Consider the following 18,622-nt stretch of genomic DNA (forward strand, 5'->3'; position numbering starts at 1 on the left):
CTTGAACCCGGACCCTGGACTCTGGCACTGTGCCACATCCATGTGCCCAGTTGGAAATGCCATCTTCCCTTTCCACAGGCCACCCTCAGCACGGCCGCGGCTCCCAAGGACCCAAATAATCAGCTGAAGTGACCCTGTGGGATATCGAGCAACGAAGGGGCAAAGAGGGAGGAAATTCCGCCCCAAACCAGCAATTCCTGGATGCTTCCCGGTGATTCGTCCTGTTGTTGGGGTTTTTTTGGAAAGACTGACTGGGGTCTCTGCCTTGGGAAAGGTTGGACCTTCATTCCAACCCGAAACGTGGGTCACCCCGTCTCGAGGCCTTTCACAGAATCATGGAATCATCTGGTTGGAAGAGACCCTCAAGATCATCAAGTCCAACTGTTCACCCTGCACTGTCAGGGTCCCTAAACCATGTTCCTCACACCAAATCCACACGGTTTCTCAACACCTCCAGGGATGGGGACTCCACCACCTCCCTGGGCAGCCTGTTCCAATACTTCACAACCTTCTCTGGAAAGAAATTCTTCCTGTTATCTGACCTAAATTTCCCGTGGCGCAACTTGAGGCCATTCCCTCTCATCCTGTCATTCCTACGTGGGAGAAGAACCGACCCCCATCTCCCTACAACTTCCTTTCAGGTAATTGTAGAGAGCGACAAGGTCCCCCCTGAGCCTCCTCTTCTCCAGACTGACCAGTCCCAGCTCCCTCAGCCACTCCTCACAGGACAAGTTCTCCAAACCCTTCACTAGTTTTGTTGCTCTCCTCTGAACCCGCTCCAGCACCTCAACGTCCTTGAAGTGAGGGGCCCAAAACTGGACACAGTACTCCAGTGTGGCCTTCTACAGAGGGGACAAAGAAGGGAAATATCCTGACATCTCACGACAAAACCACTCCGGAGACGCTGCACTTTGCAGAGAAAAGCCACCACCCCATCCTCGAGCCCAATCTTGATCTTTATTAGTCACAGTCTCAGAGGGGTTCCATTTTGCTTCTAGATCTTGTTGAAAGCAGCAATGTCAACGCTCTGCACCTGAAACGGAAGGAAAGCCACAAGCGAGAGGTCACCAAGGTGTTTCCAGATGTTCACGACAACCAAAAAAGCCCTCATGTCCGGGATTTCTTCACCCTCAACGGATCTAGCATGGCCTAGATCTCCTCACTGCGCTAAGAGAACTTCAAGGACTGTTAATTAATTATTTCTTGCAACATCATAGAATTATAGAATGGTTTGATTGGAAGGGACCTCAAAGATCATCCAGTTCCATCAGTCACAACAGGACACTGCACTGTGCTGGTTTCTGCACAAATCCTTAGACCATCCTACAACGACTTTCTAGCAATGTCAAGGTGAAAGTTCCTGATTTGCTCTAAATATAAGCAAAAAAAAAGGTCAAGCATCAATAAAAATTCCATTTCCATGGAAGAAGGATGGGGATGGAGACGTCTCCTCCTTAACTAAGGTTAAACATTTGTGTGGCTGACGCTGGTGCTGCCCATGCTGAATAAAATAAAACGTGAAAGGTTTGAGGTTCCTCAAAGAACAGGCAGTGGGGGCTGGAGGAGCATCATGAGCCTGGAAACGGCTCCACAAAAAGCTGCAAGATCTCTGCATCAGCCAGAAGTGTCTCAGCAGGCAGACACCATCAATTCCATGAGGTTTTCTCTGGAAAAAAGATCCAAGTTTGGCAAAATCTGCAAATGAAGGGTAGTTAAGAGTGACCCTGTGCGGGTCAGGCATCACCCAGAGCTTGCTGAAAGACTTACGTAGTCTTCAAACTTGGTGATCTCCTCCTCCAGGATGTCCGTCCCGACTTTGTCATCCTCCACTACGCAAGAGATTTGGAGCTTCTTAATGCCGTAGCCTACTGGGACCAGCTTGGAGGCTCCCCACACCAGCCCGTCCATGTGCACCGACCGGACGCACTCCTCCATCTTCGTCATGTCCGTCTCATCATCCCACTGCAACAGCGCCAAGGATCAACGTCAGTGTTTTCCTACGGATCACCGTTAGCCCCAAGAGGCATCCAGTGGTTTGAAATTCAACACTACACCACTCAGGACCTTTCAGATATCATGGAACGGGTTGGGTTGGAGGGACCTCACGGACCATCCAGTTCCAACCCACCCCCCCTGCCATGGGCAGGGACACCGTCCACTACACCAGGTTGCTCAAAGCCTCATCCAACCTGGCCTGGAACACTTCCAGGGATGGGGCAGCCACAGCTCCTCTGGGCAACCTGTCCCAGTGCCTCACCATTAGCTGATGGGTCAGTTGAGCGCTTTGGCTACTCACCGGTTTCACGTCCAGAAGGATTGAAGACTTGGCAATAAGACCCGGTTTCTTGGCCTTCTTCTGCGTACTGACGCAGTCTCTCCTCCCGGATTTTGGCAGCCTCTTGGTCTTCCTCTTCATCGTCGCTCCCAAAAGGTCAATGTCATCATCGTCGTCTTCCTCCGCAGCGCTGGCTCAGCTTTCTTGGCTGGTGAAGCAGAAGGGAGCTCCACTTTCTTGGAGGGAACGCTGAATGGCTCCACTTTCTTCATCGGGGTGACGTGCAGTCAAGTTTGCAGTAAGGAAAAAGGGGAGAGGATTAACCTGAAGTTGAATCGCAGCAGCACTCAGGAAGCTCAGGAACAGAAGTCTACGTCGCTCAAGAGAGTGAACACAGCCCAAATGATTTGATTTGGTGAAAAATCAGCTATGAGCCATCAAAATAGGACATTGGACCAGATGGCCCAGCATGGCTGGACTTCTAGAGCAAAACCACCTCGTAGCCAAGAGCTGATCTGTCTCCTAAGGGCTCAGGATATCTAACCATAAGAGCCCGATGGGACAGCAGCTGGGAACACAACCAAGCACCTACCCCTGGCAGGAGGAGGTGCCTACACATTCTATAGGCTCACTGCAGAGACCACCAGCACTGTTGGCAGCACGTCTTCCAGCCTACAACAAGAATCGACCAAACTGTGCCACAAAATCAGCTCCCATGGAGTTTTCTCCTAAATTAAATTAAATACGTTCTCATGGGGGATGTTGGCTAAAAGAAAGCGTCACCAGTTCCACTTATCCGTCGTAACAAAGTGGCGTTTTACCTGACACGTGCCAAGAAATTCATGACATCATGGGCTAAATGTTCATCAAGTATTTATTAAATCCAAACTTTCCCAGATCTGCACCAGCTCTCCCGAGCCGAAACCTCTAACGCAGCTTCTCTGCTGGTCTTAGGACAGAACACTCCTCTCTACACATACTTTTTGGGAAGATGACAAGGCAGCTGCCAAAACCGCTGGAAAACCTGCCAGCAAACTCATCCTAACTATGAGCATCTCCATCTTCAGCCAGCCACGGAACTTTGGAAAAGACCTGGCGCTCTGCGACAGTGGAACATTCCAGAACAGCGTTTTTGCCAAGGCTCACCTGAGTTGGAGGAACCTGTGAGGGCTGGTGGGAGGTAGATGACTTTTCCAGAGCATTCAGGCGGCTTTCCAACTTGAAGATGGCCATCTGAAGGTCTGCAACAACTGGGAGAAGAAGAGGAGGGGGGTTGAAACCAAAAGACCTTGTCTTGTAGGCTCTGCGTCAGCTCTCAAGTCAGGACAAATTTGCTTCTGCTCAAAGTGGGCTTTAAAAACAACCAGTTGCCCCAGTCAGAAGGAAGCTGGCAAAGCTCTGATCAAGACACTGGCACGTGCTCACCTGGCGGCAGACTAAGTCCGTAAAGGACACACCCACAGAAGCAGGACCCCCATCCAGGTTGGCTTCCATGCCAGAAGGTTCTCCTACTTACCACTGCGAAGGTTTTGATTTTCTACCTCCAGGTGAGAAATTCGGGAAAGGAGCTCGCTTTGGTCACCGGCGGGCCCGGAAGAGGCGGTGTTGGCACTCTGCAACGAGGAAAAGGGAGATGAAACCAACCAGTTCACCTACTGGTGAGCTCAGTGGTTCCATGAAGCAAAGCAGAGTCATGCCTTCAGGGGAGAAAAATATGAGAGCGTCTAAGAACACGGACGTTTTCTCAACAGGTTTTACAAAAAAAAATACACTAGCTCTATGGAATGAAGCACGGGACGGATCTCGGGACACTTTGGCGAAGGAGGAGCAGGGAACGAGTCGTTCCGTGCAGTCTCAGGTCATAGACTCCCACTAAACACGCAACAAGGTTTGGAAGTTCCACGCTAAGCCTCTTGAACGGGGCAGCTGGTCTCCTCTTGCTCACAAATTGAGGCATGGAGCACAGAGTGACCTGTCCAACTGGGAGAGCTGGAAAGAGATCCCGGCATTCCTATACTCCCACCTTCCCCAGTCCAGCCTTTAATTCCTCTCAAAACCTACTTTAATGCATCCTGAGGGGGCAATTATAGCAATCCAGCTCCAAAAGTGTTTGTTTTAACAGCAAAAAACCAGAGATTGTTTTTTTTTTTTTTTTTTTTGTTTTTTTTTTAAGGAGGCCCTTACCTATAAAATTCCAATCAGGAAAGGGAAAGAAAATAACAGGCCTTCACGTTTTGTCATTTCTAATGGAATGCAAGGAAGAGGAAATAATTTCTGCTCTTTCAAGGACACCCTGCCTGTAATTGTAATCTCGGTCGCTTCCGAGATCCCAGCAGTCACTGAAGATGAAAAGAGGGGAACACGGAGGCGTTAAGGTGAAGAGAGGGGAATAGGAGGCACGTGGAAAGCAGGTCTTCCAGCTCTGGAAAGACACGGAGCAGCACGAGCTGCTCCTAGCAGGAAGGTCAAAAAGACCCTTCTCCACCCACCCAAAAAGGGGCAGGGGCAAGGGGTTCCAAAGCACCATGAAATCCATCTCTGACGTTGCCTTTGGAGTGGATGCAGGCTCAGGAACGCGAGCGCGGAGCTGCAGTGCCCAGAGGTGGGAGACCTAAACGCCCTGGCAGAAGATCCTGTTACACAGGGTGAGCTACGACCAGATGCTTCTCATGGTAAGGAAGGAGAACTTGGTCCATCTGAGGCAGGGCTGGCTTTGCCCTCCAGCGTCCTCTCCCATCACCCCACCAGCTCCATCCATGCGCAGGTGATTACGGTTGAGCGGCCTGACTGCCTCTTGTGACGGGGAGAAGGAGTTTCTTTTTACTACGAGGAACTGTCTTCTGCTGCAAAGGGCAAAAGGTTTGGAGGACGTTTGGTCCAGCAGGGCAGATAGAAAAGGATTTTTCACTCATGCTGGAAGAGGCAGCTCAAGTGCAGGAAGCAGATCCACATGCAGGCAAATCATCAAGCAAGTTCAGCCTCACACCAGCCACACCCCGAACGAAACCCGCACGGACACATCCATCCGTGAGCTCTGCCATCTTCTTGTGAAACATCTCACTGCCTGCAGAAAGGTCCCACAGCTGGGTGGCAGAACTAGTCTGAGATGTCCAGAGCATGGTGGTTGGTCACGTTCCCCTCTGTGCATGCATTGCTGTGGCACACAGCGCAGCGTCAGCTGGCTCTCCTGTCGTTAGACAAAGCCAACACCCAACAGATGCAGAAACACGTGCAGAATTACCAAGACCAGGTCCTCAAACGCCACCAACACGTCTCACCTAGAGAGGACGAAAGCAACCCAACAACCATCTGCACTAACAACCTGCTGAGATACCTCCACAGGCTTCCGTCCTCATGTGCACCACCACACAGAGGCTCAAAGAGGAAAAATTAAACCTCAGATGAACTCATTGCCTGACCTCTTCCTGTTCCAGTTACACCACCAGGGCCAAAGTCTAAGTTAATTCAGGGAAACGTGAATTCTGGGAATAGTCACATCCATTCCCAGCCCTCAAAAAGTGTTTTCTCATTTTGACTCGTGATGAAACGCAGGAGCTGCATCGCCTGCAGAGATACACAGCTGGATTTTTTTTTTCCAAAGCAGCCCGCTGATCCAGCTAAGCAGCAAGCACCACAGGGACTGGGAAGTTTGAAGCCCTAGCCACATTCCCAAGCCATTTCTGCAGGCTCAAAGCCCCATCCAACCTGGCCTTGAACACTTCCAGGGATGGGGCAGCCATAACTTCTCTGGGCAACCTGGTCCAGTGCCTCAGCACCCTCAAACACCCTCAAAGATGAGAAATCCAACTGGAAGCAGGATCATCTACCTTTACACTTGTCAGCTGCCATCCTGGAGTGCCACACGGAATGGGTCAGTGCTGCTCCTCCCTGCGGTCCCACAGGAAGAACATCTACAGCTTGGCAGGGTGCCTCCAGCTCCAGACCAACCTGCCAGCCTTGTGTGGCTGTGTCATTCAGGGGAGGCTGGAGGAGAAAATCATGGTCGTCTTCCGAAAAAAAAGCTGTAGCTATGGCTTGCAGGAGGAAGACGAAGCTTGTTCTCCACAAGGAAGAGCAGGAAATATGATACGCCTCTTAAACCTGGTGGGCTTGGGGCACCCACCACCTCTACAGGAAGCCTCTTGGAGCATTTGGCCACCCTCTCAGCAGAGAAACGTTTCCTAATGTCTAGTCTGAACCTCCTCGATGTAGTTTTGTACCATTCCCATTGGTCCTACCCCTTGATCCCAGGGAAAGAGATCAGCACCTCTCTTTCCCTCCTCTCGAGAAGCTGCAGAGCGCGATGAGGTTGCTCCTCAGCCTCCTGTTCTCCAAACCAGACAAGCCCAAAGCCCTCAGCCTCTCCTTATAGGACATTCCTTTTCATCCCTCCTTTGCCAGCTCACATGGAACCTGCAGGTGAGACGACATTAAGGTTGCAAATCCAGATTTGGAAGCCTGGAGGAGAGTCAGCGTTCTCAAAGGGGCATTTAATATGGGCTGCCCATCAGTACGGGTTAATCATGGAATGGTTGGGTGGGAAGGGACCTCACAGACCATCCAGTTCCAACCCCCCTGCCATGGGCAGGGACACCCTCCACCACACCAGGTTGCCCAAAGCCCATCCAACCTGGCCTGGAACACTTCCAGGGATGGGGCAGCCACAACTTCTCTGGGCAACCTGTCCAGTGCCTCACCACCCTCAGAGGGAAGAATTTCCTCCTTATCCAGCTCCAGGAGCTGCAGCACAGATATCCAGGTGTCTCCATGGGGAGTCATCTCACCTCTGGGATTTCTCAGCTGCTACTTGGGTCTCTGCTGAAACGCAAGCTGAGTAACAACCTGGCTACACTTCACAGGTTGATCACCCACAAAATTCCTGTGAATCGTTCGGTGTCGTGCACCTGGACAAACAGACCCAGGAGCAGCAGCCCTTACGCACGCCGAACTAATCCTCAACCAGGACTCGCTTGCTCCTCCGCGCTGGTTTTTTGGGAGGTTTTAAACACAGAGACCCTGTGGAATTCAGACACGTGTTATTCCTGAGCAAACCCAGAGCAGGCTACACCTCTTGCTGGCCAGAAGACTGTTGCCTGCCCCAAGCTCGAGCAAACAAGAGATAAAAGTTCTTCACAAACCGGGCCGGCCGTCCTTTGGGAACGCGAAACCTGCTGTAAGAGGCACAACGCTGAACCAGGTGTTCCCAATTCTGGGAGGTGGTCACACCACACTTCCAGAAATTGTGGAAAAAGTGCCTTTATGAGGCTGTGGGCTTTGCCCTGAGGTGAAGATGTTCTAAGCTTTTAGAGATATGGTCACCAAGCTGAGCTACACACTACCTACAGGGTGTCTGTCCCATGGACGGCCAAGCACCGTTTCCTCTTCTGACTCAACTGGGCCAAGCAGCAGCTCGACACAAGTGTTTGTGAATTTTATCGAGGGCAGTAACTCAAAATCCCAAAGGTGGGGACTTCCAGAGCATCACTTTAGTCTTCCTGCACACTGTTTCATGGTCAGAGCTCTTAAAACCTCAAGTTTTTTCTAAGCTTAAGCCACAGTTTTTGTGATACACTGACCAGTGCTGAACTGCAGTTATTATATTCAAACATTTTGCATAGCAAAGCACTCAGCAAGCCCAGAACCACACCGAGGACGGCGTATAAATTTAATCATCCAAGCAAATTAAAATCCTAGGACTTGTTGCTTATGAAAGGTAGGAAAAAGAATCTAGCCTCAAAGGGCTTTCAACATCTGGCCCTCTCTATAGTTTGACTCTAAACACACTTTAAAAAAATCAAAGAATGAAGAAAAAGTCAGCAAAGTTCACATTTCTACAAATTAGCTGAAATAAATCTGTCTGGACAACTACAGCTAAGAGCTCTTCCTTTGGTAAGCAGGCTGGAAAGCTGCCACTTCCCTCACGACAAGAAGTATCCGGAGGGATGAAGGTTTTCCCTTAATTTGAGTTAGCACAGATTTCCCAACCTCCAGTACAGACAGGATGGGGAGGTTTTCCAGTCTGAAGCTCACAAAGCCCTCACAGCTTCAGCCAAAAAAATAAGCTTATTTCAACACCTCTGCCCTCGGGTTGCTCTACCTGAGATGTGGAAATATGTGAAGTTTATCCATGGTCAGACACCCAAAAGTGAACGGTGGGGAGAGGTTCTTCCGCCTGTTTAAGAGCGGCAGGATGGATCCTGGCTGGTTTCCTCCAGAAGACGTGACCGTTCCCTGCACACAGATGTTTTGAATGTGGTCTGTCAACATTTCAGCGAGATCAAAGGTTTTCTGGGAGCTTCTCTTGTTTGAAATCCACACAAAAAAAGCACAAACACCGAGGCTTTGTAAGGAGCTTGGGCACGGAGGGAAGTAACGGAGCGTCAGACTCCCACCCCAGCCACCTACCCGTGGTTGCAATCCCTGGGGAGGGTTTAGGAAGTGGGAGTTCCATCACCCTGTTGGACTTGCTCATCTCAGGCAAGTTGGCCCTTTCCGTGCCTCAGGTCCCCAGCTGTAAAATCTCTCCCCACCAGCGGTCCCAGTGCCACCAGTTGCAGTACTGCACGTCTTAACAACTTTACCTCTAGGAAAGCATGAGCGATCGAGGAGATGTCGACCAGAGAGATCGTTGAAAGCAGAGATGACCATGCAAAGCGAGATGAAAGGTATGTGCAAACAAATGTTTCCAGCATCAGAGCTTTGTACCCTCCTTCAGGAGGAACCAACACCACTGCCTCAACCCTTCTAATGCTCATGGATGCGTTTCGGAACCACGCTATCCAGATCTGAAACCAGCCTTGGCTGAATTTCACAGCCAAAGGCAGGCATTGATCTTCTATCTTCCCATCTTGTAAGAGCCAACTCTTCCCCTGCTCCATCTTTAGACTCCTGACAATAACTCTGGTCCAGTGGGGAAAGACTAAATCCTGAGTATAAAACCAAGCTTCGCTGCTGTTCTGTAGCTCACAGCATAAATTTGGCCTTCTGAAGCATAAAAACAAAGTTTAAGCATGTTCTGAAGTCAAGCCTGCCCAAGATGAAAGATGTTCCTTCAGAAATGCAAGCCCCAAAAGCTGATGTTTCCACCTCATTTCTCAACAACTCCCTCTTTCCAACCCACACACTAACAGAAGATCCAACTGGGGTTTACCACTCCAGGTTCCAGGGCAGAGATACAGCAACAAGTGGAAAAACTGGAAAGGGAGCCCTCCGGGGTACGGTACGATCCAGGGGAAGGATCAATAAAGTGGGATTAAAAAGCAGCAAGGAGAGGTCACCGTTGCCACGGCTCTGCTTCTCCGAGCAACTGCAGACTTGGAGAGCAGAATGGCAGCTATAGCCAACGTAATCCTGGCATGGATCAGAACCAGTGTGGCCAGCAGGAGCAGGGAAGTGATTGTCCCCCTATGCTCAGCACTGGTGAGGCCACACCTGGAGTACTGTGTCCAGTTTTGGGCCCCTCACTTCAAGAAGGACGAGGTGCTGGAGCAGGTTCAGAGAAGAGCAACGAAACTAGTGAAGGTTTGGAGAACTGTCCTGTGAGGAGCGGCTGAGGGAGCTGGGAATGGTCAGTCTGGAGAAGAGGAGGCTCAGGGGGGACCTTCTCGCTCTCTACAATTACCTGAAAGGAAGTTGTAGGGAGATGGGGGTCGGTCTCTTCTCCCACGTTAGGGATGACAGGATGAGAGGGAATGGCCTCAAGTTACACCAGGGAAATTTAGGTCGATATCAGGAAGAATTTCTTTCCAGAGAGGGTTGTGAAGTGTTGGAACAGGCTGCCCAGGGAGGTGGTGGAGTCCCCATCCCTGGAGGTGTTGTTGAAAAACCATGTGGATTTGGTGTTGAGGAACATGTTTTAGGGACCCTGACAGTGCAGGATGAACGGTTGGACTTGATGATCTCGAGGGTCTCTTCCAACCAGATGATTCCATGATTCTGTGAAAGGCATGACCCTGACAGCAGGGCAGATCAGGGTGCACAATGCTTTCCCTAACGCCGTCGTGCAGTAACACAACACTTCTCCTTCAAGCCTGCACCGGAGAAGCTCAGTCCATTTTTTTTGCAACACCCCCAGATTCCAGTTTTAAGGCCCTGAGGCTCAGTCCTGACCTTAAATCATAGAATCATTTGGTTGGAAGAGACCCTCAAGATCATCGAAATCCTCAAGCCTGCCAAGCTTTCTTCACAGGAACAAAAAAAAAAAAAAAAATCAAGCAGATGAAATTATTTTTTTATATTCAGCACTAACCCCAAGTGCCACAGGGGTGCAAAGGGCTTTATATTCTCAAATTTCTGTTCCGGCTTTGGTCTGGTGCTTTGCCAGTTCCCTCAGTCTTCTCCATTACAGGACCTGCATGATCCCATCTTACATGCTCCTCACACAAAAGCTCTTCTAACAGCACTTACAGGCCAGGGCAAGAAAATTCTCATCTTTGGTAAACCACAGACCATTCTGCCAGATGAGAACATGCCCTCAGGGCAGAGCAGCAGCACTGCCAGGCGATTCGTATTTAGGTTTTCTGTCCCTCCTCACCCACATCCAGCCTCTGCTCCTGGAGGAGGCAGGTCTTGAAGGAAGCAACAACCTTGCCCAGCTTGGAAACACCTTTCCAAAAGCATTTAACACTGTGCAAAGCGTTCTTCAACTCTGTTTGCAACAGGGGCTCGTTTCCCCACGTATTTGCCTTGCTAAAGTCCAAACTACAAGTCCTTGACAGGGCTGACAGTCTCCACCGAAAGCTCAACCATGTTATTTCAGGTCTGAACTTGAAGTGAGCCAGGTCAGGAAAATCTTCCCGAAGCTGAAACACTGATGCTGTAGTAAGAAACTGGCATTAGAAAACGTCCAAGTATTTTCCTCTTCAGTTGTTTTGGTTTGGTTTTCAATATTATGATGATGTCATACAATCATGGAATGGTTGGGTTGGAAGGGACCTCAAAGATCGTCCAGTTCCAACCCCCCTGCCATGGGCAGGACACCCTCCACTACACCAGGTTGCCCAAAGCCCCATCCAGCCTGGCCTTGAACACTGCCAGGGATGGGGCAGCCACAACTTCTCTGGGCAACCTGTGCCAGCCTCACCACCCTCAGAGGGAAGAATTTCTTCCTTAGATCCAATCTAAATCTAAATGTCCCAACTTCCCATTGATCCCCACGCTGTATCCAGCACCACTGAATCCAATCAAAGCAAATTTAATCCTTTCCCCACTACCCTTTTATCAAACTTGCCCTGCTCTTCCTGCACCTGCATCCAAGTTTCCAGTGTGGTACCAAGTATCTCGGATCACTCCCATGAGAGGCTGCAGAAGTTACTCAACAGGAGCACCGAGACCATCATGGGGAAAGCAACGAGCTCAATTCCTCTGTATCCACCCCAAATGCACGGCTGCTTTCTGCTTGTGTTGAGGAATATGAAACATTCCCCTGGAGAAAGGCTCGATTCCCTGTTACTGATCTAGATGGAAACTGAGGGTGTAAATACCCCACCAGGGATGACAAAATGACACAAAAGCTCCAATTTTTTTCCCTGAATCTGAAAAAAGCTTGCAAAACTTGAGGTTTTATTTCAGTTTCAGTCATGAGGCCAAATCAATAAAGGACAGATGCCCTCAGGTGGAAGGTATGGGCAGGTACGTGGCAGTGCCACTGCAGGAGTAAGAAATCAAGACCCATGGGCTGTATTCTGTGTTTTCTTCACCCACAAAGCCAATCCACTTATTAATTTAAGATCTCAGCTGCCTCTTGAAAAAAATTAAGAGTTTTAACAGTGCTGTCTGTACATATCAAAAAAACCCCAAACTTCCAGAAAGGACATTACTGAATTTCTGTAGGATAGTCCAGACTTAGGAGCTAGCAGCCAAGCTGAATTCCCTAGATGCAGCAGATGGAAGATACCATTTTTTTGCACATACCCTAACTGAAAGCAAAACAAGAAAAAGAAGGTGGCAGCTCAGTGTACCCCAAAAGAGACATACACACTCCTGCTGGCAGCTCAGTGCTTCGCCACCCAGCAAGGTTGTTTTAACAGCGACTAGAAACGTGTCAGATCAGACTGGTGGGAACAAACTCTCACGTTCCACCAGGAGAAAAAGTCAAGAAATGCACAGTTGAAGAATTTGAACCCGAAACCAGTTAGTTTGAAAAAGCACTGCGAGGCGAGCAAGCCAGTAAGCAGCATGCACTCCAGTAGCAACAAGGTGCTCTTGATGGGATGGAGCTACGCCGGTGGTACACGGCGCTGCACACCTTAGTCTTCTCCTCTCACTTAAAAATAAGAAGCCACACAATCTACGAAGTGGTGACAGCAGAGGTCTGTGAGATGCACCACAGCTAAAAATGGTTGCGGGTAGCCAGCTGGTGAGAGAGCTTGGGTACTCACTCCGGCCAGCGATTTCTGGATATTCTCCCTGGCTCTGGCACTGTCGCGTAGGATCGTGCTGGCTCCGTTCTCCTGCAAACAGTGCAGAAAGAACCAAGATTTTTTTTAAAAAAAAAAAAAAAAAGAAACATGGGGAAACTGGTCAGGGAGGTTTTTTTATTTAAAAAAAAAAAGGGGGGGAGGATAAGAGTAGGGGAGGGTGCCTTCCAATGCCTCAGCAAGCGTTGCCAAGTTACCTGCGAGAAGGATCGGTTCTAAATCAAGCGCCAACTGCAATCCCTGGTCACACCAGGCCACGTGTCCAGAAGATCACCCAGTCAAAAGCTTTTAAATTCTCTCGGATTACGGTTTTGGAGTGCTGCCAGCGAGGCAGAGGGGGCTGGAGTCACTTCAGTTCTCCTTAGGGATCTGTCGTGAGGCAGCCCTTCGTCGGGTCACTACCTGTCACTGGACTCAGACAAGAAGTGGCAGCCCTTTCTCAAGTCTTCTAGCCAAAGAGGTATGACCCAGCAGCACGAGTTCCTGCCCCATCCCCCTGATGTCATGCCTCAGCTTGGATTTGGAAAAAAATTCCCTTCCTAGGGCACAAATTCAGTTTCCATGATCCAGTCACTCCTCGCCTCTCCCAGACTGCAACCCTACGAGCGAGATCTGAGCCACGAAACTGCCCACAAGCCCAAAATCCCACGTCAAACCGCGGAAGAGCGCCAGCCTAGACACGTTCAGGTGGATACCAACTTCCAGGTTGCAAGATGGTTTTAAGGAGCACGGATCTTTTCCCTTAGCAGAGAAACGGCTGATAAACTGCAGCAGAACCTCTTCACACCAGCTCTCAAAGGCAGAACTTCTTCCCTGGAAGCCCCTTATGTGGCATGAAATAGTCTATCTGTTCTTCCAAGAGCAGATTTCTCTTTCCAAGAGCAGATTTCTCTTTCCAAGAGCTTTGCTCTTCAACACCTCCTTCAAGTGCGTATCTACAGCTCCTCATTTTTATGCAAGTGTCCTAGGTGCTGTGCCACCACTATTCCAGCACGGGCAGCAGGAAGAGAGGGAATGTGCCTAGGAGCTATTCCTGAAGCAAAAACATCCCCTTAAACACTTCCAAGACAGCCAGTTAAAGCTCTAAGCAGCTTTCTACACAACCACTCGAGTGCATAAGCAGTGTACAGCTCTTTACGTAGCAGGAAGAGGTTACGATAACTCTGTACCTTTAAAGAGTAATAATTTCAGGCTAATTATCTTAAATTACTTCGGCTCAGGTGCCCTGCAGCAGCACCATGCTTACCCTCCACCTGCTCCCCACGACTCACCAGTACCACCATGGAATCTTCTGCAGGAGCACGCTGAATATTGGGGGGGGGGTACAAGAGAGGAACGTAATTCCTGGTCTCTTTGGAGCCACGGTGCCTCTCTTCAAACACCATCTCGGATCTACCCAGTCTATCCCTTGCCAAGGGGAGCTTAGCTGCTCCAAACCAGCATTCTCTGGCTGAACAGGGACAGGTCAACTCTTCACCCAGCGTATCGCCCAGCCCTGGCACCAGAACTGCAGCTCTCGGGCTCGTGCCTCAAACTGTGCCCCCCCTAAATCACAGGCAGCATTTATGCTCTGCCACAGCAGCCTGAAAGGGTTAAAAGTGTGTGCTGCGACCCATAACTGGTTCTCCTGTTGTTACCAGGGCCTCTGATCTTCCAGTACGCAGGAGAAATTCTTCAGAATGCAGAGAAGATGGTCTTTGGAAAGGGAAAAGGGGTCACAACTGAGCAGGCTGAGAAAGCTCTAGAGAAGAGACTCACACGTGGAAAAAGCACGTGGAAAAAGAGTGGGAATAACACAAAATGCATGTCTACACCTGCTCTGGAATAGCTCCCGAAGTTCCAGCCCTCTGCTAAACCCCACCGGAGAACAAACCGTACCTGCTGGCGTGAAGAACTGCCAACCGGCCCGTTCATCTGCTCGTAGAACCTTCTCTCGGCATCGTCGTACTTGTACTTCTCAAACCAGATCTTCTCGTGCGTGAAGTAGTCAACTGCCATTTTTCTGCAGAAAGGGAGAAAAAAAAAAACAAAACCAAACACAAACAAAACACCAAAGTGAATTCCTAGAAGTGAAGTTCGCAGCTCACGATAAGCTTGAAGAGCATTTTCTTCCCCCGTAAGCCGTGCCTCCAGCTCTCTCTCACCAGTTTCCCCTCTGGTGGAAAGCTTTAGGTAACTGGGATCCTATTAAGAAAGCAGGACAGTCTAATCACCCACCCATCTGCCCCTCCTGACCTGCGTTCAGTGCCAGGGCACCAAGTAGGGACAGAATAAACCATCTGATCCGTACCTTTTTCCACACAAAAAAAAAGCTTTTGGAGCAGGATTTTCTACATCGCGCCAGACACACGGGAATCTGCTGCGGAGAAAGAGTCTTGTCCATGAGAATCAAAAAGGGAATAATGTTTTTAATTCCTCAGACCCCTGACCGCGGTGAAACCAAAGATGTGCCGCGCTACGGAGGGCGCTCCGTAGGCGCCAGGCAGCTGCTGATGCCACAGCTCCCAAATTTCAACGTGGTTCAGTCTTCCTTGACCACAACTCAACAAGCAACCGTTGACCGATTTAGGTTTCTACACGCCCCTACTCGGTCACGCCATGCTTCACTAGGTGCACCACCAAATTCTCCTGGAAAGAACAGCCCCGGTACAACCCAACGCCAACCAGTCTCCAGGAAAATCCACCTACAGTTGCAATTTCCAGCGGCGCCACAGCTTCATGTGCCCTTTTGGAAGCTGCTGCAACTGTGAGGGACGGACACCCGTCCACTGTAAGGAGGAACAGAAAAAACCATCCCGCTGCTGCTGTGAAACAGGGAACGTTGGTCTTCTTCAGCGCAGCAGCTTCCAAAAGTTGTGTCATTTCTTAACTGGAAGGCAAACGATGGAGCCCTGGCACAAGCAGGAGAAGAAGATGTGCCAGGGGACAACCACCAGCACCAAGATCGGTTGGAGGAGGTGGTGAGAGTAGGAACAGAGCGTCACGACGAAACTGCACCACTACCAGGTTCTACCACACCCCGCAACCTCTGTCGTCCTCAGCCCCAACCCCCACAGGTCACCAGTAAAACTACTCCATGGAAGCCAACATGAAGCATGCACCCTCCCCACGGACCCATTCAGAAGAGATCAGAGGCCACCACGCCATCCAAGTCCTCTACACCAAAGCCATCCCCCGCACTCAACCCTCCAAGACCTGCTGCTGCCAACCAGTACAATGAACAGAGAATCCCAGTTACAGACAACTCGTGCCACGTATTTCACAATGACACCTCTTGGGGAAGGGTGAGAGGCATGACCAAACATCTAGTTCTATCCAACTAAAGTGAAAGTTATCCCAAATAGGAGAGAGTGAAAGGCATGTGTACTCCAAAGCTTGCCTGCCCCTCCCTGTGTCACTCGACAGAAAGATCTTAAGATCTTCCCAACAAATCTTAAGAAACTCAAGGATCAAAAGTACACTGCGTCCTCTGCTGTCTCAGCAGGTCTGTTCAAAACGTGCCATTTTCTCCAACTTCTCACTTTTCTGGGTTTTTGTACATAATAGGAACATAGAAAGGGGCACGGCCTCGGGCTTTCCCCATGTGAAGAAGGGATCAAACCTTTCTTCACTTTACATGCCCAACCTCTGGCACCACACAAGTACTGCTTTTAGCCAGCAGCATTCATAGAATGGTTTGGGTTGGAAGGGACCTCAAATCATCTAGTTCCAACCTCCCTGCCATGGGCAGGGACACCTTCCACTACACCAGGTTGCTCAAACCTCCTCCAACCTCCTCCAACCTCCTCCAACCTCCTCCAACCTCCTCCAACCTCCTCCAACCTCCTCCAACTCTCAGGAGAAAGGGTTCGCTGAAGGAGTTTCCCACCCATTACCCTGCCCACCAACAGGCTCCCTGGCTCAGGAGCAGTGTCTCCCTACAGCTGTCTGCCCACTGGGTCCTGCAGACACAAAAGGACTCCCATCTTCTACACATGCAAACTCTTTCAGCTCAATCCTGACCCAACGGTTTTGCATGTGTTACCCCAGAAGAAACTTCTCCTACTTCGTTTCTGGCGCAGGTTCACTTGAAGGATAAGCAGCTGGTGGAGAGGGTGTCACTACGGTGGATTCCTGCGTTCCCGTGCCCTCTCCTGCTTTTGACATCTTCAGAGCCTCGCCGCGTATATCGTACTCGGCACGGTCGTACGTTGGCTTGTTAAGCCACACAGTTTCGCTGTCCTTGTGCAGAAAAAAGCAGGTAGGTGGAGGTTGCTCGGCATCGCTGGGAAGCAGAGAGCTGGTGGTGGCCTCCACCGCTCAACGCCCACTTGCTTTCCAACGGTGTGGTTCTTCCCGTCCTCCTGGTGGTTCTTCGCTGCTTCGGGCAGCCACGTTGCTGCTGTCTGGCTTTGTCTGACAGATGGCCATCAAGCATGTTCTCGTAGAAGCTCTTCTCAGCGTCATCGTAGAGAGGTTTCTCCAGCCACACCTCTGACATGAGGGCCTGCAAGCTCGAAAGCTGTGGCTTACCGTTCTGGTGCGTGGAGCCAGGCGAACTGGTAACGAAGGAAGCGGCAGAATCAGAGATGACAGCTGGAGCTACGCTTGGTGTGGCAGGAGTGGGCAGGGCTGCGTAGCCCTCATCCGGTGTTCCCAGCCCAACGTTGCCAGCGTTCGACCACGCAGACGGGATGGTCAGGACATTCGGAGGAACAAAGAGATTTTTCAACAAACGTCTCCTCGGCCTTATCAAAGTCAACCTTGTTGACCCAGACACCCTGAACAACATGGTGACAAGCCAACAGACTGCCATGGGAGCAGGTGGGGCTGCTGAAACCATCCTTGGCTTGGGAACATCTTGCACAGCTTTTGAGCTGGCCACCGACAGGGACTGCTCAGCCGTCGGCGTGGTCTCCGCTGCCTCCTGGTTCTGCCAATCCACCAGTTTTTGCCTGTACAGGTCCTCGGCGCGATCGTAGAAAGGCTTCTCAAACCACACGCCATCGGCCAACAAACCAGCCAAAACCCAGTCTAACTTGGAGGCCACGGGTTTGGGTTTTGGAGAACGCTTCCGTTTCCTTTGTTTCTTTCCATTCCTCGCTCTCTTCAGGTCTCCCTTGAGTTCGCTTTCAACGGAGTCGTCGTTGCAGACCCCGTTCACAGCCTCCACCTCCTGGCCCTCTGCGGGGGCCGCGGCGGCGAGTGCACCTTCTCTTTCGTCATGCTGCCTCTCCGCTTCATCATCCTTGTGCTTGTCCACCCATCCTTTTTCCACCGGGCAGGGAGGCTTCCTTGTCCTCATCTTCCAAAAGCGGCAGCATTAAGAGATAAGCACAACAAGGGAGTTGCAGCACAACTAAACAAAGCAAGGGCATGCAGCAGACGTTAGAATTTCTTATGGAACACAAAGGTATCATGCCACTACTATTCACGACAAAGAGCTCAAGCATTTTGTTCCCTTTTTTTGGGTTCCATTTTTCCTCTGTTACAAATTTTCCTTCAAATAAACAACACTGCTTAAACACATCCAGTTTCTGAAGTCGTAAAATTGACCAAGAGCTGGAGATCTCACGATTAATTTAGCCTATAAAAAAATAATCTTCTAGTGAAATGAAAAATCTTGCGTCTACTTTGTGTTTTCCTGCCTTAGCCACACCTTACTAGGAAAATAAAAAAATAAATCAGCAGAAATATCCAGACTTCAGCTGATGGCTTGTAGTTCCAACCAGTTTCTGGTTTACGAGCCTCAAGTGCAGAGCTTGCCAGATCAGTAAAACAAAAAACTTATTACAAGTAAAGTGTAAAAAATTACACTTTTGCCTTTTAAAACTTTCAATTTAAATGTATATAAAGTATTAAAGCAATGTAATGCTATATTGCAATGCTAAAAATTACTACAAAAGCAAAAGTAGACCCGTAATTCCAAGTAAGCACTTTTGCCTTTTTA

The 18,622-nt window shown here is 49.9% G+C and overlaps 1 pseudogene; it reads right to left on the bottom strand.

Annotated features, from left to right (window-relative positions):
• Positions 1-938: 938 nt before the first annotated feature.
• Positions 939-17,977, bottom strand: LOC147529082 (uncharacterized; annotated as a pseudogene).
• Positions 17,978-18,622: the final 645 nt, after the last annotated feature.

This window comes from Tauraco erythrolophus, chromosome 3 (genome assembly GCF_009769465.1).
Source record: "Tauraco erythrolophus isolate bTauEry1 chromosome 3, bTauEry1.pri, whole genome shotgun sequence".
NCBI classification, from domain to species: domain Eukaryota; kingdom Metazoa; phylum Chordata; class Aves; order Musophagiformes; family Musophagidae; genus Tauraco; species Tauraco erythrolophus.